This window comes from Thalassophryne amazonica, chromosome 19, assembly GCF_902500255.1.
Source record: "Thalassophryne amazonica chromosome 19, fThaAma1.1, whole genome shotgun sequence".
Classification (NCBI taxonomy): Eukaryota; Metazoa; Chordata; class Actinopteri; order Batrachoidiformes; family Batrachoididae; genus Thalassophryne; species Thalassophryne amazonica.
The window spans coordinates 48,460,013-48,474,671 of NC_047121.1; positions in this window are offsets into that span (position 1 = coordinate 48,460,013).

Here is a 14,659-nt window from a genome sequence, read left to right on the forward strand (position 1 = left end):
GCTGCAGTGTTTCCAGCACTGGAAGAAGTGTTTGAGCCTGACGTAAGTGCCAGTTAACACCTCTGCAAAGTGAATCTCCTTAGTGTTGCATGCTACATTGCAGCAAGCTACATGCAAGCAACTTGTTGCCCGCAGATGACCCCACAACTGCATCTCACAGTTGTTGTTTTGCCAGCTCTCAGGAGTGTTGATCCAGAGAGGACCGTGTGCTTGTATTATTAGACAAAGAAAACCACTCAGCACAGCAGGAAAACCTTTGGTATATCTGTCAGAGGTGTTTAGTGTGTGTGTGTGTGGATGTGTGTGTGTGTGCCTCCGTGTGTAAATGTGCACTTATTTTTGTGCGTTTGAAGCCTAAGCTCAAGGTATTTAGAGAAGTGTAAGTGTGAAAGTGTCTTTAGGAGTTCTCAAAGAGAGTGGATGCTCTTTGATGCTTTGTCCCACAGAGAGCGCCACAGAGCCAAGTGGCGCTACAAAAAAGCAAAAGGCGTTCTTTTCTTCTGTCACTCAATCAGAAAGCTTTCTAGTTGAGAATCAGGAATTCTTTATTGAGAATCAGGAATTCTTTAGTGTATGACTGAGAAGTGGTGCGAGTTCACTTCCAGTACAGTGCAGAATAAAGTAACCATTTAACAGCTTTGCTCATGTTGAGCATCTCCAGACTGAACTACAGTGAAAGTTGACTCAACAAACGACTTCAGCTCATAAGACGTCTCACTTTACACAAATGATGGAAATAAAATTAAACTCTGGAATTTCAGGTCACAATTACTATAACCCCTACAAACAAATGGTTAGGAGTATTGAGGAATCATCCTGTCCATCCATCCGTGAGTCTTGTAAGCGCAACTCCTCCTAAACCGTTTGGGTTTCAGTGAAACGTTACACCATAGTTGGCGTTCCATTACAAATTTGCACAAACGTTAGGCGATATTTTCAAAATGGCAACAAAACACTATTGCAAATTGACGGCGTTTCCAGTGAGTGATGGAATGTGACTGGTGGTCGTGCAGCAGATAAGACAATATTTACAGAGGAATCCTTCAAATGGTGATGCAAGCACCAAACTTGGCACAAATATTCCTTAGACATTACTCTTTTGAAAAAGCAGTGTCCACTTGAATTTTCAATAGGCAGCCAGGTCGGGGTCAGTTGAAGAATTACGCAGGGGTCAAAATTTAAAAATGCTGCAATCATATTGTAGGGTATTCCATATTATTTGTCTGATCATAACGATTTCAAAAAGGTATAGTTTGGACTATCTATGACTGAATTCTGTGGAGTTATGGGGTAAAAATAGCAAAAAAAAAATGGTGAGAAAGGTCAGTTTCAGTTTGTACTGCGTTAAAACTTAAAGTCGCTCCACTTCTGGTAAAAAAAAGTGATGCAAATTATTGGTTGAGCAAATAGAGTTGTAAAAAGGAATAGTTTGCACCATCTGTCATGCTTAGGTATCATATTACAGAATAACATATCGTCACCTTCCTAAAATAATGGCCTAAGTCGTTTTTTCCAAAAGTTTTTTTTTTTTTTCCTACAACTTGATGATGCTGGCCACCTGTGGTAAAATATCTTAAATCTTCAGTTGAGAAGATCATGCAATTCCACCCCAGTTGTATAATGGTCTATCTCAAGAGTGTGACTGAGGCCATATTATTTTTATTAACGTTGCCAACCTTTTAATTTTCATATAACCTGAAAGTGCTGTTGAGTTACATATACATGACGCTTTTCAGGTCTTACAGCATCAACACAAACAATGCAATGTAGGAAATACCATGAAATCACGCTAAAGCATAGAAGAAAAACTTGCCAGTCCAAAAAACCCCACTTAAAATGCATGCAGCTGTATAGTATATAGTGCTAGCGCATTGCCTGTGGGGACCCACAGGCTCTAGATTGGGTAGTGTTTATAAAATAGGTAGCTGACAGTTTTCAAGGGTGGTAATAAATTATGCAAAGCTTCTATAATGATTTGGAATGGGCTGCGAGTCCAAAATGTAACTATCAACATCCATTGTTCACTGTTGTTACGTAATATCTGTAATTTCTCCAAAAATATTACTCCTGTCAACGCTACACTTTGGCGGTGTTCATCCGTGACCCAAAATATATAAGCATACCAAACAGCACATGCCAGCCCTCCCCAGTTTGTCCGTAATCAAAGCCATACACACGCACTCATGCATACATGTACACAGAGGCCACTTGGCTTTTAATATATAGATGATATATAACAGTGACAGAACTGTTGTAGTTTTGACTCCATACATCACCACAATGGAGCTGAAATGAAACGATCAGTGTCTGCTTGTAATGTAAATTGTCAATTCAAGGGACTTAACAAAAAATAAATAAAATTTTTTAAAAAGCTGAAATTATACCCATTTTGTAAGACCATAAGTAATTAAAACTGTACGGCCTTTCAAATTTCACAAAACTGACAAAAATTAGTTTCTACTGAAATTCAAGCATTATAATGTCAGTTTATTTTTGTAACTTGCAAAATTACAGCTCATTTTAATGAAGAAAGCATATTTATTTGGGGGTGATTCCATGGCGAATATTGTCTTTTCCTTCAAACGCCGTCATGTGTATGTGCTGTCTTTAATTCTGATATGTGCCATTATTACGGTAAACAAGTAATAATTGTGGACTAATTGCTGTCTGAGGTAACTGGTGTGTAAACATAATTTCTCCACTGTGAGATCAATAAAGTATATCTCATCTCATGTGTGCGTGCATGAGGTTTTGAGATTTCCTGTGACCTGATGCAGGTGCTTGATACACGTTCCCCGGGCATACATGCTAATATCAGTACGATGTCTTGTAAATCACTTCAGAGATGTTATCTGGTTTCATAAACAGCATTTTTAAATTTAGAAGTGTTTATTTCGAGCTGACTTTTACAAAATATATAGAGAAACATTTACACAGGTAAGCTGCTTCAGAGCATTTTCCGCCATCTTGGTTTATTTACTTCGAGACAGCAGCCAGATGACTTCATGCAGCCTTTCTTTACTCAGATTGTCTGTTGCTGTGTCATTCCCAGCATCCTTGCCAAGCTCAGGGAAAGCCCCAATGTGATTGATGATGTCGTTACCAGATCTAGCGCATGATGTCTGATCTCTTGAATTTCTACCCATCAGGGGTTGAAATTGTAAATTGTTTCCAGACAGTACGATTTTGATCGTATTGCCAATATCATATTATAAAATTATAGTGGTGCCAAAGAAAATTATTTTTATGACTTAAATCTTATTAGAAAAAAAGCTGTACAGCTTCAATCAAACTAAATTAGGGTCCTTTATGATGCATCTACTTAAAAATTTGGGATCGAGCTTTACACCAGTGTTTGTCAGTGGGATCCTACTGAAACACTAAACTTTACTGGGATTCAGTAACCCCATGTTACAAGTCCAAGCGAAAAAGTCATGATTTTTCTTTTTTATAATCAATTTTGTCACGATACTAAAATAGGCAGCCAGAGGAATAATAGAAAGAGAAACAAACAAGTAAAGTTGAGGTGGTATGCATGGCTGCAGCAACAGTGACCTTCCACATGGTGGCAGTGTTTCACAGTGTGCTCCATGTGTTTTCTTGAATGTGTCACAACTATGAAAAAGCTTTTTATCATTATTATAGCACATATTCATATGATCAGATGCACATAATATGAAACAAATTACTTTCACAACTTTCTGAATGTTCTCTTTTTTATATAACTATAAATAATTGATGTAAGTTGATTTATTAGAGCCTTAATTTGAACACAATATCTGCCTTAATTTTCTTAACTGCACACTTTTGAACTAATAAAGTATATTTCACTAATAATTGTGTGCTCATGTATGTAGTCACTCTCTGCAGCTAAATATATTCAAATAATAAATTTAGAATCTCCCCCTTTTTTTTAACAAGCAGAGAAAGTAATGGGTATGACTCACTGTGTTACACATGCACATTCAGTGACAGCTCATTCCGGATCGCACAATGGCACAAGACCGGCATCCATGTGTGAAATATGATACAAACTTTGCTTAAAACCTCAATCCGTTCCCCCCAGGTGGTCGCTCAGAATAAAAATTTTGTTCGACATCGTGTAAAGAATTCAGAGCACTAAGGAACTGCCAAATCCAGCACAATGTGTGCAGTGTTTTATATAATTAAAAGAAGTCAACCTGCAAATCTATTTAAACATGAAAGTCACAAAGCCAACACGCAAAGACGAAATCTAGAAAAAGCTTTCTGGTCGACCGCAGCAGTGTGATTCACCCCGCTCTTGTTTTCCCCCTCCCTCTCTTCTGTCGTTCTCTGTCTGTGTGTACGTGTCACATCCTGACACCTGTGTGTAGGTGTGGACCAGAGCACAGGTGCAGGTGCAACCTCTCAGGGCCTATTTTAGTATTGGGGCAGATATTTTTTTGCATGTGTCTGCATGCAGCAGGCGCGTGCGTGCATGTGTGAGCTGGGGCGTGTGAAGCTGCGGCTTGCTTGATCGAACCGCCTCTGAGAGGTATGTGGCGATGCCAGCTCGCTGTTTTTGAGTGCCTGCCTGTGCTGTTGTGTTTTGCAGAGTGTATGTGTGAAAAGGAAATATAACCTTTTAATAAAGCGCCACTGGTTTCCTCACTTTTTGAAGACGGTGTGACAGTTTTTATCGTGTAGTCATATCAGTTTTTGCACCACCTGCAGGTTATTTCTGATTTCGAGTCAAGTTGGTTCACCGCGATTGTTTTGAAATTACTTACGAGTGTTGCAATGTACATCATGACCAACCCATACATGGCTAAAGAGGTGCAGCGTGGGATGCATGACCTGGCTGGGACAAATGAAGCCAAAGACACCCCCATGTTCAGGTTACCAAATGAGCTATGCTAACAGGCTAACCTTGGTTTGTTGCTTATTAAATCATTTTTTGGTGGGGGGGCTCATTAAAAATTATGACCCACTTATTTCCTCAATCGTAGATTAACTGGATCTAATGTCATCAAGATAAGTGCTTTACACCATTAGCATCCAAAATTATTAGACAAGATGAAAATTTCACTTGATAGAAATACCGAAGCACAGATGTCTTATAGTACAGCAGAAAACTGAAACAATCCTTCACATGGTGATACAAGCATCAGATTTGGCATGAATGTTCTTCATAAATCAGTGTTTTTGTCGAAAAAACAAAAAAAAAGGTGTTGAAAATCCAATATGGCGTCCAGGTAGGGATCATTGACGAATTACACAGGGGGTATAGTTTGGACTATCTATGACTGAATGTTATGGAGTTATGGGGTAAAAACAGCAAGAATATCAGTTTCAGTTTGTACAGGCGTCAAAAGTTAAAGTTGCTCCAACTTTTGTAAAATGTGATGCAAATTATTGGTTGAGATAATAGGGTTTTAAAAAGGAATAGTTTGTACCATGTGTCATGCTTATTTTACGAGGTCTGTCAATAAAGTATAGGTCCTTTTATATAACTATATAACCATAACAACATATACACAACATAACCATAATCCCTATTTGATTATTGAAACATTCCTCCTAACAATGAAAAATGCAGGAATAAAAGTAAATCGACACATTATGTTTTAGAAACTGTAACCATTATGATAAATGATTTTGCTGTTGAATAATTTCCTCCCTGTTAAATCTTTCCGGTTTGGCTCTCTTGTTCTTGAGACAACATACGAGGGCTGTCCATAAAGTATAGGTCCTTTTTATTTTTTTCAAAAACTATATGGATTTCATTCATATGTTTTTACATCAGACATGCTTGAACTCTCGTGCGCATGCGTGAGTTTTTCCACGCCTGTCGGTGACGTCATTCGCCTGTGAGCACTCCTTGTGGGAGGAGTCGTCCAGCCCCTCGTCGGAATTCCTTTGTCTGAGAAGTTGCTGAAGAGACTGGCGCTTTGTTTGATCAAAATTTTTTCTAAACCTGTGAGACACATCGAAGTGGACACGGTTCGAAAAATTAAGCTTGTTTTCGGTGAAAATTTTAACGGCTGATGAGAGATTTTGAGGTGATACTGTCGCTTGAAGGACTTCCCACGGTGCGAGACGTTGCGCAGCGCTCTCAGGCACCGTCGTCAGCCTGTTTCTGTTGTGTGGGCCGCCAGAAGAGGAGGTACTGCTGGCCCACCACCAGAGGGCGCCCTGTCTGGAGTGCGGGCTCCAGGCACCAGAGGGCGCAGCCGCCTCACAGGAGCAGCCAGGGTGACAGCTGTCACGCATCACCTGCAACAGCTGTTACCAATCATCTGATCGGCAGGAGTATATCAGCAGGACGACGTCTCCACCTCTTTGCCGAGATATCGTTCTACCTGGAAGGTAACGTGCTCAGCTGACTGGTTAACAGTGATCTTTTGTGACTTTTGTGAGTTGTTTAGCTGACTCCTTTTCCAACGAGTGGTGGAGGTAGTTTTCCTGCCGTGCGGATTCCTGGGTGCAGACGCACCCACATTTAATTGTTCCTTTGTTCCTCGCCAGCAGTACCAGGTCCGACACGCGAAGGCAGTGGCCACCTGGGAGTTCGGGACTTGGCGGCTCCAGTATTCCCGGGGTCTGGTGGCGGAGGAAATCGTGTGTGGTTCCGGTTCTGCTTTGGACAGGCGTCTCCTATCTTCGAGCCTGCCCACACGACACCTTTGTGAATTGACACCTGTCTATTGTTGCAATCTGTTGTATTTGTTGTGCACATTCACAACAGTAAAGTGTTGTTATTTGACCTACTCCATTGTCCGTTCATTTGCGCCCCCTGTTGTGGGTCCGTGTACCTACACTTTCCCAACAGTTTCAAGCTGAAAACCTCCACATTTCAGGCTCTATTGATCCAGGACGTCGTGAGAGAACAGAGAAGTTTCAGAAGAAGTCGGTTTCAGCATTTTATCCGGATATTCCACTGTTAAAGGAGATTTTTTTTAATGAAAGACGTGCGGACGGATTGCAGCGTCGGCTTGCAGCCGCTGCGACGCTTCGCCACAGGAAAAACACCTCCGTTGGAAGCCTTAAAGACAAGTTGGAACATGTCCAGCTGTTAAACAATTTCTCATATACTCACTCCACTGGATTTTACAAATGGTTATCAACACGGAGGTGTTTTTCCTGTGCTGCCGCACTGCGCCGGCTGCGTCCCGACGCGCGGACCCGTCCGCACGTCTTTCATTAAAAAAAATCTCCTTTAACAGTGGAATATCCGGATAAAATGCTGAAACCGACTTCTTCTGAAACTTCTCTGTTCTCTCATGACGTCCTGGATCAATAGAGCCTGAAATGTGGAGGTTTTCAGCTTGAAACAGGCTGACGACGGCGCCTGAGAGCGCTGTGCGACGTCTCGCACCGTGGGAAGTCCTTAAAGCGACAGTATCACCTCAAAATCTCTCATCAGGCGTTAAAATTTTCACCGAAAACCAGCTTAATTTTTCGAACCGTGTCCACTTCGATGTGCCTCACAGGTTTAGAAAACATTTTGATCAAACAAAGCGCCAGTATCTCAGCAACTTCTCAGACAAAGGAATTCCGACGAGGGGCTGGACGACTCCTCCCACAAGGAGTGCTCACAGGCGAATGACGTCACCGACAGGCGTGGAAAAACTCATGCATGCGCACGAGGGTTCAAGCATGTCTGACGTAAAAACATATGAATGAAATCCATATAGTTTTAGAAAAAAATAAAAAGGACCTATACTTTAGTGACAGCCCTCGTATGTCATACGTCGACCTTGTTTGACCTTTACTTTAGAGACCAAGCATTCAGCACAGTCAGAACTATTCCATTTATTAATCCCATTTGTTCAACCAATAATTTGCATCACTTTTTACCAAAATTGGAGCAACTTTAACTTTTTCTCCTGTACAAAGATTCCAAAAGGGTATAGTTTGGACTATCTCTGACTGAATGTTCTGGAGTTATGGGGTAAAAACAGCAAGAATGGTGACAAAGGTCAATTTCTGTTTGTACAGGAGTACTATTACTTTTTAAAAACCCTATTTACTCAACCAATAATTTGCATCACATTTTAAAAAATTGGAGCAACTTTAACTTTTGACCCCTGTACAAACTGAAGTTGACCTTTGTCGCCGTTCTTGCTGTTTTTACCCCATAAGTCCAGAACATTCAGTCACAGATAGTCCACACTATACCTTTTTGGAATCTTTGCAGACAGACACAGAATGTGGTATAGATTTCAATATGATTGGAGCATTTTTAAATTTTGACCCCTGTGTAATTAGTCATTGACCTCTACCTGGCCACCATATTGGATTTTCAAGTATCCAACTTTTTTCTCAAACTGATTTATGAAGAACATTCATGCCAAATCTGATGCTTGTATCACCAAGTGAACAATTTGGCCAAAAGTCATACTTATCTGCTCCACTATTACTAGCTCAGCTGGCTCTTGTTAAAGACGCTGCTGCTTCATTGTGCCAACACCATGCTCCAACCTATAGTTTTTCCTGTAGACTATTATTTTAATTCAGCATGCTCAAACGTCTTCACATGCATGCCCAGAGCTTCACTAAATATTCACATAGTTTCTGTTTACTTTGCAGCTGCTTCACATTGCCATGTTATCTTTGTGTTTAGACAGTAAAGACAATTTTATGTATGAACATGACTGAAGCGACTCGACTACAAACTATGTGGCCATCTTGTACAGATCTGTGCGCATGCTCCAGGAAGTTAACAGGCGCACGCATTCCAGGTGCTTACATGTGTGTGTAAACTTCCTGGTGTGCATGCGCAGGTCAGTATAAAATAAATAAAAAAAATTTAAAAAGTAGCTGTCATGGAGGAAGAAACTAGCTATAGAAACCAAAACCTTTTTTTTAACCAGGCTGTAAACATGTTTATTTCTGCTCTAAATTTGGACATTTTAACATGGACTTCTATGGGAGTGGGATTCCTTTCAGCTCAAACAGCCAGTCAAGGAACTGCAGCTTTTTCTTTCTTTCTGGTGTCTTCATGTTAGACATCTGATGCTTACTGTTTGGTATTTGCAGCGTGAGTAGTGGCACAGCAGACATTTAAAGGAATCATTGTGCAAAATCACTGTTAAATTTACCTTTTAGAGTTAAATATTCCTTTTCTGAAAGCTCCTTTACATTTTATGCAACAGGCCCAGAAAGAAGTTGCTTCAAAGTCTCCTAAAAATGGGTTTTTGAGGATGTGCCACTTCAGTATCCATGAAGTATTTTTGGCTACAGCCTTTAACATTTGTTTTTTAAGACACCTGGTGACCTATATTAACTTGCTGAAAAGGTGCATAACATGACCCCTTTAAGCCTGCATGGAGGGGACTTGGAGAGAAGGACAGTTCTTCTCCCTGAAGACAACAGTCAGGGGCTGCGGTTGAATGCTGGTCCGTAGGTGGGGCAGATTAATGCTCAGTAAGCAGTAGTGTTGGTGCAGAGATGTTTGCAACGGTAGTTGAGAGATGAGTGAGCAGTGATGACGGCAGACTAAAGCTGTTACTATTTATGGAGTATTACGGTGTAATACGAGTCATCTGCTTGACTTCTGCTCACACATGAATTTGAAATGGACACATTTATGCACTATTCTCATTTTCTTGGGTATACGAGTATATCCCCAAAAGGTCACTGTTTTAAACCTTGTCTGTACCTTGAGAATCTCAAGAGGGTCCAAGACGGCGTTTGTGGTGAACTGGGATGTTCTGTCATTGTGCTGTGGTCTTGTTTTAACCACAGCTGAAAAAATTTCTCTTTTCCATCATGGCCTTTGACATACTTTGGCAAACCGCTGCATTTCTGTAGAGCCTGTAACATTGTCCTAAATGGTGTTAACATCACTGGGAAGTTTTCTGTAAGTGCTAAGGTTTTACTACTACTGCTATTACTCCTACTTGGCTCCTGTCGTTTTTGAACACGTCACATGGTACAAGCTGCATACTAGATCACATCATAGGTAAGCAACCCTGGTCTCCACACACCAATTTGTCGCAGTGATAGACCATTAGCTTCCAAGATCCATGTTCAAAAAATTGAGAATTATTGTGGAAAGTATGTATCATTCGACCTTTTTCACCAACAGGGAACAGGTTCTTGAAGCGGTGTTGTTCAGGGTGATTTGAACCTTGGAGCCTTTATTTCCGCCAATCTTGAGTGGAACTTTTGTAATCAAGGATGTCATCAAAGGAGGGGAATGGTTTGCATGTAAGAATCAGCTATTTTATTTTTGTCAAATCAAAATATGGAAGAATATAAGAATAAGAATCTGCTGGCTGAAACCTGCTCATGCTTTGGCTAAAATGAAGTAATTATTTTTTTGTTTGTTTGTTTGTTTTTATGACTGAGAATGTTATTGTCTCTTATTAATTCTAAATGGACTGCATTTATATAGCGCTTTTCCATCTGCATCAGATGCTCAAAGCACTTTACAATTATGCCTAACATTCACATTCAGGGTGCCATACAAGGCGCTCACTACACAACGGGAGCAATAGGGGATTAAAGGCCTTGCCCAAGGGCCCTTAGTGATTTTTTCCAGTCAAGTCTGATGTATATGGGTGATTCTTAGACTACGGGCACTTATTATGATCTTTGATCATATTGTATGAAAAACAGAAAAAAAGGGGAAATTTCACACTTTTATAGTTATCTTTACAATGAAAGTGTGTTAAGAAATTTGTTCTAGTAGTCTATGATGACTTTTTCCACCTTTTTTCAGCATCATTATATGCAAATATTGCCGTTTTGTGCTTGTCCCACACCCAGACTTTTGATCTTCAATGATAAAAATGAATGGTAAAGAAATGTTTTTTCTAATGTTTTAAAATATTTCTGAATAAAATATCAGTAAAATAATCAAAACATAATTGGGGTATTCAATGTCATACAACTGTTGTGATTTTTTTTAAACAAAATGTAGTTGTCCCACACCATTGCCGTAATTTCCACCACAACACTGTAATGTCCCTTTAAACAGTTTGTATGAAAGATTGTTTGGGTAGTTTCTATGGAGATAAACAGTGACATCAGAGCACATGTATATAGCGCCAAATCACAACAAACAGTTGCCCCAAGGCGCTTTATATTGTAAAGCAATGGTGTGGTGGAAATTACATTTACAAGGCCAATAGTGCCCGTAGTTCAAGAATCACCCATATACTAGAAAATGTGTTGTTTGAGCCACATTTGTGATTTACCTCTGTGTTTTCCCTATCCACCAGGTTGTTATTGTAAATAAGATTTTTTTTTTTCTTAATAACTTACCTGGTTAAATAAAGGTTAAATAAAAAAAACCCTGCCATAGAATACCATACTGTTTGTATATCTTCATAACTGATGGAAATAAAGTCCAAGACATATTCAGTTACTTGGAAATGTTCATGTATCCATCCCCTGACTTGTTTTGAAAAAAAAAATGCCAATAAAACTGATGATTTACATGCGTTATACCAAAGGGGACCATTACTTTTGTAACCCATTGTCTTGGCTTTGGCCCTGCGACAGACTGGCGTCCTGTCCAGGCTGTATCTTGCCTCACGCCCTATGACTGCTGGGATAGGTTCCAGCATCCCATGACCTGAACTTGGATAAACCATTGAAGATGAGTGTGTGAGTGAGTCTTGGCTTTTATGTTTTTAATTAATTTACATCAAGTTGTAGAAATTTGCTTTGAGTTTAAGGAGGATGATTATAGAAATTTTTATATTGATAAGGCTAACTTAGTTTTTGCAAATGAAATGGCATAAACAAATTAAAACGTGTAAAATACCAAGGGGCCAAATACTTTTTCAAGGCACTGAATTAAACCATCTGTTTTTTCTGTTAGTAAAGGGGAATTATAATATAAAGTTTGAAAACCACTGAGTTAGTGAATGTTTTTTTTATGTATTCCTTTGTAATAAAGTAAAGTGATGTGTGGAAATGCACGGGCGCCTGGTACAGTCATTCATACACAAATGCACAGTGAGGCAGTGCAGGAACCAGGCTGTGTGCACGTGTCAAACAGAGCCTATTGTCTGCAGATGGGCCTTTAATGGCTCCACAGCTGGCCACAATGAGTATACCGCTCCAGCTCGCTGTCATGCTCCTCGTTGCTCCCTGTCACCCCCACCAAACTCACAAACACCACTATGCACTCTGTGCACATTCAAAATCTACATCTTACTCCATTGCATTTAGTCTTTTTGAATTCTGCCACCCTTCCTCAGATTTTTCAGTATGCTCATGAATGATGGAGAAAGAAGGCGATAGAGCTGCTGGTTGTTTACCCAAGGTGCTGTGCACTCTTACCCACACGTGTACACAGACGTAAACACACATCCCAACCACTACCTCTGCCTCCGTCCTGTATCGCCGCCTAATGCAAAGTGTCGCCCACGCAGACGCTTTGCAGAGCCGTGCACCCACACTATGTTCTTGCACTCTATGTTTTGTATTGTGTCCTCCTTTCACAGCTTTTCATTTATCTTCTGCATCCTCTTGTCAACTTTAATAGATCTTCCTATATATACCATATGAAACCAAAATTGCAATATTTTCTGCAGTATTTGCAGGATGCTAAACAGTATTTAGCATTGCATGATGAAGGGTGAGAATGGCAGCAGAATGATGCATTCCGATGTGCTCGCTGCAACTTCTTGTCTTACTTTTCGCTTCAGTTTTCTCAATTTTTTTACAACGTATATTTCTTGGATGGTAAAATGTAAAAACCAACCTGTACATTCTTCTCTGTAATGAGAGTTGTGTGCTCAATTTTTACTGATGCCAGATGTGTTTGCATCCCCCCGGTTCCTGCATGGGCGCAGGGTCTCAATCAGAGCATCAGGGCTCCAGGAACCGGAGCACAGCAGTCTCTCTGTGCTGCCCAGAGAAGTGCAGCCTTGTCTGGGTCGGTGCATCTGCAGCTTGGGGTCAAGCTGGGGGAGAGGTAGGTCCCTGGTGCCCCTGCATGCTGGTTTCACAAGAAGAATACGTGCATATAACCGGACAAGTTAGCCCTGTCTTTGCAACAGGCCACCCCCTCAAACAGGTTAAGAGCGGCGGTGGAGTTATTCCGGTTAAAATGAACGAAAAACAAGCTCACACAATGTACGCGCTCACATTTCCGCAGAAAATGTCACAAGCTGGTTGTTCCCTGTGAGGAATAGTGATGGGTTCAGGGTTGGGGGGTGGAGGGCAACACGTGCCACAGGGCCTAGTTGGCTCATGATTTTGCCCAGTGACTCGGGCTGCGTGCCCACACTGTGACACTGCACCTGGGAGCCTGTGACTCGTCAGCCGTGCTCGCTATGTCAAACTACCACCACACAACACACAGGAAACACAGAAATAGCTGCCGAGCGTCTTCATGGCGTTAACCACTCACTGGGCTTGTGTTGCTCACAACAAAGGGGTTAGGTGTGTGTGTGTGTGTGTGTGTGTGTGTGTGTGTGTGTGTGTGTGTGTGTGTGTGTGTGTGTGTGTGTGTGTGTGTGTGTGTGTGTCTGTCTGGGGGGGGATATGGGCTGCAGGAAAGACGAGGAACACTGGAGCTGGAGTCCACCAGCAGGGAGCAAGAAGATAAAACTACAAAGGAAAGTGAAAAAGTAAAAGAGTTTGCGCCTGCTCAGTCTCACGTTAGAAGAACGTTCCTCACCGCTCCATTTCATGCATGTTTCAGATGCAATATATCATGTTTTCCATCTCGTTTTTGTAATCACGCCACAACAAATGTGATTGCGCAGCAGTCGGAAGGTTTCACAGTTGAGCCATCTGTCATCAAAATTTACCTCCGTTTCCAAAACAACTTTTTTTTTTTTACGTTTGGTTTTATCTGGTTTGTCCATCTGCACCTTGTCTCCTCTGAGCGTCACGACGCGCAGGTGCAAGAGCGAAATCTGGCGTTAAAGCTACCAACGAGCCCTCGATTAGAAGCGCAACACAGGAAGGCGTTTTGCAACATTTGGGCTTTCAGGTGGTGATGTGCCGGTGTGTCACCATTCTGAGGACAGAAACAGGACACACACATGCGCACATGCACAGAGTGCATTGCAACATGCACCAACTGTGTTTTCTGTGCGCTTGCCACAACAGTTCGGCTAACGGTGCAGAGTGAGTCTAGTTGTTAAGAAGAGGAGGGTGGCATTTCCTTTTTTTTATTCTCACTGAATTCATAACTGTTTATGTGAGGCAGAGCCGTTCATACCGAGTCGAGATGGAGACCGTGGTGGGGGGGGGGGTTAAATTGCAAAAAGTAGATGAAGAGAAAAGAAGTAGTGAAGAAAAGAGATGAAAAGAGAAAGGAGGAACGCTGATGGGGGCTGCACCAGGAGGAAGCTGGGTCTGATGCTTCTCCATGCAGCTGCTCCCAAACACCCACACTCTTCCTGTTGGAGAATACGTGTGTTTAGTGCACATGTGTTCATGCCTGTGTATGCATTTGCTGCATGTACACTTGGGTGCATAAGTATTTGGGCAGTGACACACGTTTTGTAATTTTGCCTCTGTATACACAATGGATTCCAAATGAAACAAATATGTGCTTGTGGTGCAAACTTTCAGCTTTAATTTAAGGAGTTGAACAAAATACTGCATTAATTGTAAATAAAATAGTAATTAAAATGAATGAATTTAATAAAAATTAATTTATACACAGTCCAATTACTTTTGGTATATATATATATATATATATATATATATATATATATAT